The following is an 8,441-nucleotide window of genomic DNA, read 5'->3' as shown; positions in this document are numbered from 1 at the left end:
TCATACTAGTTTGTTAGCATATTTACCTTGGAAAGCTTAACCTGACTGGTTCCTTCATGGGTTGTTTGAAGATAATCCTAGATCTCCTTAGCGGTTTCACAGGCAGAGATTTTGTTGTACTCATTAGGGTCGCCTTGTGGTTCTTTTCTATCTTCTTTATATCTTTCTCATCATATTCCTTCTTGGTCTTGGGAACCAGTGAGGTCACATCACCAACTTTTAATGTCTTTGTAGGAACAAAAGGGTCATCCTCAATGACATCCCATAACTCTAAATCTTCAGCCATGATGAAGTCATGCATTCTTGTCTTCCACCACCCATAATATTCACTATTGAATCTTGGTGGTCTAGTGATTGAAAGACCTTCTTCTAGATTTGGAGGAGATGTCATTTCTCAAGATCCTTCTAAGGTGTTATCCTTTTTAGGAAGATCTTGCCCTAATACCAAATGAATATTTGTTGTGGGTTGCTCCTCCATTCTGGGACCTATTCCCAGATGAACTCACACAAGTAAGAGTTGGGAGAAATATAAACAACAATGTGTGGAGAAAGTAAATAGCAGACAATAATTTTACTTGGAAACTCCTTGCTCAAGGAAGAAAAACCATAGCCTGCCTCTATAATTTCTAAGCTCCAATATATCCAAGAAAAGTTGAATATAGACTCCAAACTGCAAGGATTAACCTTGTAATCCTTAATCTCTTAGTAAGAACTCTATTACAAGAATACACAAGCAGTAGTTCTACTGCTTCAACTTCCAGCTTGAGAATCACCTAACTCTAGATGATTACAGAAAAATCAAGTTTACGCCACAACACCTACTAAAAATCATGCAAGCAACAGTAGGCAAACATTTAAGAATACTTTACAAAGACTCAAGTACAACAAGAAAATAAAATACAACTTGATGAGCTATTAGCTCTCTGTTGTAAAAAGAGTCTTTGATTTCAGCTTCAGAGAGATATTTTGTTGTTGGAATACGGAAGCATTGGTTTTCTTGTTGGAAGACGATCAATATCTATGTATGACACAAGAAAACCTAGGAGGGATCTCATTTATTAAGACAAAAAGTTGGCAATAACTTTTTCACCAACTTTTGTACTTTACGATAGCGGTGACAATTGATTGTAATAATGGCAAGTGAGCCCAACCTGTTCCCTAAGTAATAACAGCTTTGTCATCACGTAATCTCTAGAAAATAGGTCTGAACATGCTATTTGTCAATTAACAAAATTAAAGACTTAATAGAGGTATATATTGAGACCTAAATACTTTAGATTATAAGTCTATTTTGTGTACTTTTTCCTTTTTCCATAAGGTTGAATTTGCCCGTAGGCGAATTTGAGATTTATGGTAAAAAGTAACTCATATCAAATCATCATTGGTTAAATAATGTAATCAAATAATAGTTATAATACCTATGAATTGATTCATGATAAGTTGATATCGCCTATATATAAAGCAATTAAACTTGTCATGCATCAATTGAATATACACACAAAAATCATTGTTGGCTCAAGGGTAAGGCTAGTAAAGCCTTAAAGATTTGGAGGAACTACTTGTATGGGGTGCATATAGATATGTTCACAAATCACAAAAGCCTTCAGTATGTGTTTTCTCAGAAATACTTAAACCTCTGTCAGAGAAGGTGGTTGGACTTATTGAAAGACTACGACATGAGTGTCCTTTATCACTCGAGAAAGTCCAATGTAGTGGCGGATACTCTCAGTAAACTGTCTATGGGTAGCATTTCTTATGTTGAGAACAGTAAGAAGATGTTAGTTCAGGAAGTTCATCAGCCTGCCCGACTAGGTGTCCACTTAGTCAATTCAACAGAAAGTAATGTGTGGGTTTAGAACAGTTTAGAATCATCTCTAGTTTTTGAAGTAAAGGAAAAATAGGATAGAGATCCCAGTTTAGTCAAGTTAAAAGAGTCAGTCAGAGATCAAAAGGTGGAGGTTTTCTCCCAGTGGGGAGATGGTGTATTGAGTTGTCAGGGTCGTCTGTGTATGCCAAGTGTAGATGACTTAAGGCAGCGAATTCTTGCAAAAACGCATGGTGTTTGCTGCTCTATTTATCCAGGGGTCACTAAGATGTACCACAATTTATGGGAGATTTATTGGTGGAGTGGTATAAAAAGAGACATTGCAGAGCTTGTAGCTAAGTCCTCAACATGTCAGCAGGTTAAGATTGAGCATCAGAAGCCTAGTGGGTCCATGTAGGAGTTCAGTATTCTCACCTAGAAATGGGAAGAAGTGAACATGGACTTTTTGATAGGTTTGCCTCGTACTCATCGTCAACATGATTCAGTTTGGGTTATTGTAGACAAGATAACTAAATTAGCTCATTTCCTTCCAGTTCATACCTCATATTTAGCCAAGGATTACGCCAAACTCTACATCAGGGAATTGGTTAGATTTCATGGTGTTCCATTGTCTATTATCTCAGATAGAGGTACACATTCACCTCTTATTTCTGGAAAATATTCCAAAAGGGTCTTGGTACCCAAGTTCATCTCAGTACATCCTTTCATTCTCAGTCAGATAGTCAAGAAGAAAGGACTATTCAGACTTTGAAAGATATGCTACGAGTGTATGTGATAGATTTTAAAGGTAGTTGGGATGACCACTTGCCTTTGATTGAGTTTGAATACAATAACAACTATTATTCCAGCATTCAAATGGCTCCATTTGAAGCCCTCTATGGTAGGAGATACAAATCTCCAATCACTTGGTTCAAAGTGGGAGAGTCCGCAGTTGTAGGGCCTAACCTAGTATTCGATACCTTAGAAAAATTTTAGTTGATCAGAGAAAGGCTTAAGACTGCTCAGAGCTGACAGAAATCGTATGTAGATGTACACAGAAAGGATCTCGAGTTCAAGATTAATGATTATGTGTATCTGAAAATCTCTCCCATGAAGGGAGTGAAAAGGTACAGAAAGAAGGGAATGATCAGTCCCCGATATATTGATCTCTTCAACGTTCTCAGTCATTTCGGCAAAGTAGCTTATAAGCTAGAATTGCCTTCAGATCTAGCTTTAGTCCATCCAGTATTTTATGTCTCCTTGCTAAAGAAGTGCATAGGTGACCCAGCAGTTGTAATCCCTATAGAGGGCATAGATATTCAGAAAAACCTCTCCTTCGAAGAGATTCCAGCCAAAATCCTTAACTATCAGACATGCAGATTGAGGAACAAAGAAGTCCCTCTAGTCAAAGTTCTTCGACGGAATCAGTCCGTTGAGGGAGCTACTTGGGAAGCAGAAGTAGACATGTGGACCAAGTATCCTCACCTCTTCTCTGCAAAATCAGACTCAACCCAAGGTAAGAGAGAAATTAAGAGAAAATAAAGGGACTTATTTCGGTGATTTATAATGAAGAAAGTCCCTCTATTTTCTCTTAATTTCTCTCTTACCTTAGGCTGAGTTTGATTTTGCAGAGAAGAGGTGAGGATACTTGGTCCGTATGTCTGCTTCAGCTTCCCAAGTAGCTCCCTCAACGGACTGATTCTGCCAAAGAACTTTGACTAGAGGGACTTCTTTGTTCCTTAATCTGTGAGTCTGATAGTCAAGGATTTCGACTGGAATCTCTTCAAAGGAGAGTTTGTTCTGAATATCTATGCCCTCTATAGGGATTACAACTTCTGGGTCACCTATGCACTTCTTTAGCAAGGAGACATGAAACACTGGATGGACTAAAGCTAGATCTGAAGGCAATTCAAGCTCATAAGCTACTTTGCTGAAACGACTAAGAACTTTGAAGGGACCAATATATCGGGGATTGATCTTTCCCTTCTTGTCGAACCTCTTCACTCCCTTCATGGGAGAGATTTTCAAATACACATAATCATTAATCTCAAACTCGAGATCTTTTTCGTGCACATCTACATATGATTTTTGTCAGCTCTGAGAAGTTTTAAGCCTTTCTCTGATCAACTAAACTTTTTCTAAGGTATCGAATACTAGGTCAGGCCCTACAACTGCGGCCTCTCCCACTTTGAACCAAGCGATTGGAGATTTGTATCTCCTACCATAGAGGTCTTCAAATGGAGCCATCTAAATGCTGGAATGATAGTTGTTATTATATGCAAACTCAATCAAAGGCAACTGGTCATCCCAACTACCTTTAAAATCTATCACATACACTTGAAGCATATCTTTCAAAGTATAAATAGTCCTTTCTGCTTGACTATATGACTGAGGATGAAAGACTGTACTAAGATGAACTCAGGTACCAAGACCCTTTTGGAATATTTTTCAGAAATGAGAGGTGAACTGTGTACCTCTATCTAATATAATACACAACGGAACATCGTGAAATCTAACCAATTCCCTGATATAGAGTTTGGCATAATCCTTGGTTGAATAGGAGGTACCCATCACAAAGCCTATGTTCACTTCTTCCCATTTCCAGGATGGAATACTAAACTCCTACATAGACCCACTAGGCTTCTGATGCTCAATCTTAACCTACTGATATGTTGAGCACTTAGCCACAATCTCTGCAATGTATCTTTTTATACCACTCCACCAATAAATCTCCCATAAATTGCGGTATATCTTAGTGACCCCTGGATGAATAGAGTAGCATGCACCATGCATTTTTGCAAGAATTCGCTGCCTCAAGTCATCTACACCTGGCATACACAAACGAACCTGACAACTCAATATACCATCTCCCAATTGGGAGAAAACCTCGACCTTTTTATCTCTGACTGACTCTTTCAACTTGACTAAACTGGGATCTCTATCCTCTTTTTCCTTTACTTCAGAAACTAGAGATGATTCTAAACTATTCTAAACCCACATATTACCTTCTTCTGAATTGACTAAGTGGACACCTAGTCGGGCAGGCTGATGAACTTCCTGTACTAACATGTTCTTACTGTTCTCAACATAACCAATGCTACCCATAGACAGTTTACTGAGAGCATCAGCCACTACATTAGACTTTCCCAAGTGATAAAGGACACTCATGTTTTAGTCTTTCAATAACTCCAACCACCTTCTCTGACAGAGGTTTAAGTATTTCTGAGAAAACACATACTGAAGGATTTTTTTATTTGTGAACATATCTATATGCTCTCCATACAAGTAGTGCCTCCAAATCTGTAAGGGAAACACTACTGCTGCTAACTCAAGATTATGAGTTGGATAATTGTTCTCATGGGGCTTAAGTTTTCTGGAGGCGTAGGATATGACCTTACCATGTTGCATCAGAACACAACCCAAACCTACTATGGATGCATCACAGTATACCACAAACCCATCCAAATTATCTAGAAGAGTCAAAACTAGAGCTGAGGTGCGTCGAGTCTTCAACTCCTGAAAACTCTTCTCACATGAATCTGACCACTAAAATTTGACTTTCTTCTGAGTCAATCTGGACATAGGGGATACAATAGACAAAAATCTCTCAATAAACTGCCTGTAATAGACAGCCAAATCCAAGAAACTCCTGATATCTGATAAAGAGATGGGTTGAGGCCAGTTTCTCACCGCTTCGGTCTTTTGGGGATCAACCCTAATGCCATCACTACAGATGATATGACCAAGGAATTCTACTGACCTTAGCCAAAATTTGCACTTACTGAATTTGGCGAACAACTAATGATTTTTGATAGTCTGCAATATTATTCTGAGATGGTCTATATGATCATTCTCACTACAAGAGTAAACAAGAATGTCATCTATGAAGACTATGACGATCATGTCTAAGTACTGCTTGAACACACGGTTCATCAAGTCCATGGAAGCTGTTGGGGCATTGGTAAGACCAAAAGACATAGCTAAGAATTCAAAGTGACCATAGCGAGTTCTGAAAGCTATTTTTGGGATGTCATATTCTCTGACTCTGAGCGTATGATATCTTGATCTAAGGTTTATCTTAGAGAAGTAACTGGCTCCCTGAAGTTGGTCAAACAAGTCATTGATTCTGGGAAGGAGATACTTATTCTTGAATGTGACCTTATTGAGCTGACGATAGTCTATGCACATTCTGAGAAAACCGTCTTTCTTACACACAAATAAAATTGGCGTACCCCGTGGGGACATACTGGGTCTGATGAATCCCTTGTCTAAGAGATCCTTCATTTGTTCTTTTAATTTTCTAAGTTCTGCAGGTGATATTCTGTATGGTAGAATAGATATGCGCTGAGTGTCCAAAAGAATGTCTATTCTGAAGTCAATTTTTCTTTCAGGAGGAACTCCGAGAAGATCTTCTGGAAACATATCTGAATATTCGTTCACCACTGGAACTGACTCAAGACTAGGAGTTTCTGAACTAGAGTCCCTCACTCACACAAGATGATAGATGCATCTCTTAGATATCATTTTTCTTGCCCTTAGGTAGGAAACAAGCTGACCCTTGAAGGCTGAAGTACTACCTCTCCACTCTAGGACAGGTTTATTTAGAAACTAAAACTAGAAAATTCTATTTCTACAGTCAACTGAGGTATAGCAGGAATGAAGCCAATCCATACCCAAAATGACATCAAAATCAGTCATCTCTAATTCTACTAAGTTTGCTAAAGTGACTTTTTGAGATATCATAATCGGACAGCTCCTGTATACCTTCCGAGATATGATAGATTTACCCACTAGAGTAGAGCCTGGGAAAGGCTCTACTAGAATTTTGGGACTAACTCTGAAATCAACTGCTATATAAGGAGTAATAAAAGACAAGAAAACTCTTGGATCTAGTAAAGCATAAACATGTATATGAAAGATCTGTAACGTATCAGTGACTACATTAGGAGAATTTTCCTAATCCTGTTGGAACTGAAGAGCATAGAGTCTATTTAGATGCTGCCCACTGGTGGCACTGGATGCGACATCCTAACGATTCCAGTGGCCAAACTGAGTTGGAGGACAGTTACGTTAACCCTGAAAACATGTCTGAGGAAAATCTCTGAGTCTGTGGCCTGGCTTGCCACATCTGAAACACATATCACTGCCAGCCCTGCAGATACCCTAATGGTTCTTGTCGTAAGTCTAACAAAGAGGATTGGTTCAGGCACTGCTTACGCTTCTCTAAGTTTTAGGGCCTGATGCCCTATCTCAATTACCGTCTCTGAATTTTGGAACCGGAGTACTGGCTGAGGATGGAGCTGAAACTAAAGATTTTGAGTAGAACTGAGAACGGTTCCCACCCTCTCTTTTTATTCTTCTACTCCTTTATCTACTGAGCATGGTTCATCAGCCTAGCTAAGTCCATCTCACTAATCAACATTGTGGTCCTGCACTCTTTCACAAAACTAACATTCACTCCAAACACAAACTTGCTCATTCGGGATCTGCTATCTACCATCACATGAGGATCATATCTAGCTAATTGAGTAAACTTGAGAGAATACTCTTTCACTTCCATATTTCCCTGCTTCAAATTAATAAACTTTAACACCTTAGCTTCTCTCAGCTCTAGGGGAAAGAATCTATCTAGAAAAGCAGTGGCAAACTCCTCCCACTCTATGGGCCCTACATCTACTGCCCTCTTTACTTTCTACTGTTTGAACCAAGTATGAGCCACATCCTGCAACTGATATACAACTAACTCAACACTCTCACTAGCTGTCACCCCCATAATATGTGTAACCTTCTACACCTGATCAAGGAATTCCTGAGGGTCCTCATCTAACTTAGACCCTGTGAAAGACGGAGGGTTCATTTGGGTGGTCTCAAATCCTGGATGCTATAGTATTGGTCACTGGGTCGGCCAAAATGGCAGTTGTACATTCATTCTGAGCAGCAATTAAATGAGCTAGGTTGGTGAAAGCTGCTCTAAACTTAGCGTGGGAGATATGCTCACCCAAAGGATTTGGCTGATCGGGCTAAGGGGCTGACTGATCTCCCGTTCTTCTTCCCTGAGTCCTCTTTGGAGGCATTTTCTGTAGATGGAAGAAAAACTTAGATTAAAAAGAGAGTTTATCTGGAGCTCATTCTTACTTGTACAATATGAATACTGAAAGAAGGAAACCTATTCCAAAAGCATCTCGTAGCCTTTTATCCATAAGTGTGGCACACTACACACCCATGCACAAGACTCTACTGGGTATAGATTTCAGATTTTCTAGGACTCTATTGAACATTAGGCTTTGATACCAAGTTTGTAATGCCCTGAGTTTGTACCCCGAATGCTACACGGTGCTCATAATCCCAAAGGACTACGAGCTGACCCATTACTGGTACCTGTTGCAATAACTGAGTAATAATATGTTATAATGTAGAATAATGGGATGAAGTGCTATAAGGTTCAAATAAATGAAATAAAACTAAGATAAGGTATGTCAATACCAAAACTAAACAACTATTTGAACATCTAGTCTGAAAAGCCTCTAGCTGAATTGTCTGAACTGTGGAGTTGATGAGACAATCCCCCAACTAACTCCATCTACTAAAATATTAAATGTAATGAGATAATTAAATAAAATAATATCCTCGAATGATG

The sequence above is a fragment of the Capsicum annuum genome, chromosome 11 (genome assembly GCF_002878395.1).
Source record: "Capsicum annuum cultivar UCD-10X-F1 chromosome 11, UCD10Xv1.1, whole genome shotgun sequence".
NCBI lineage: Eukaryota > Viridiplantae > Streptophyta > Magnoliopsida > Solanales > Solanaceae > Capsicum > Capsicum annuum.
Note: the sequence above shows the minus strand (reverse complement) of the source record.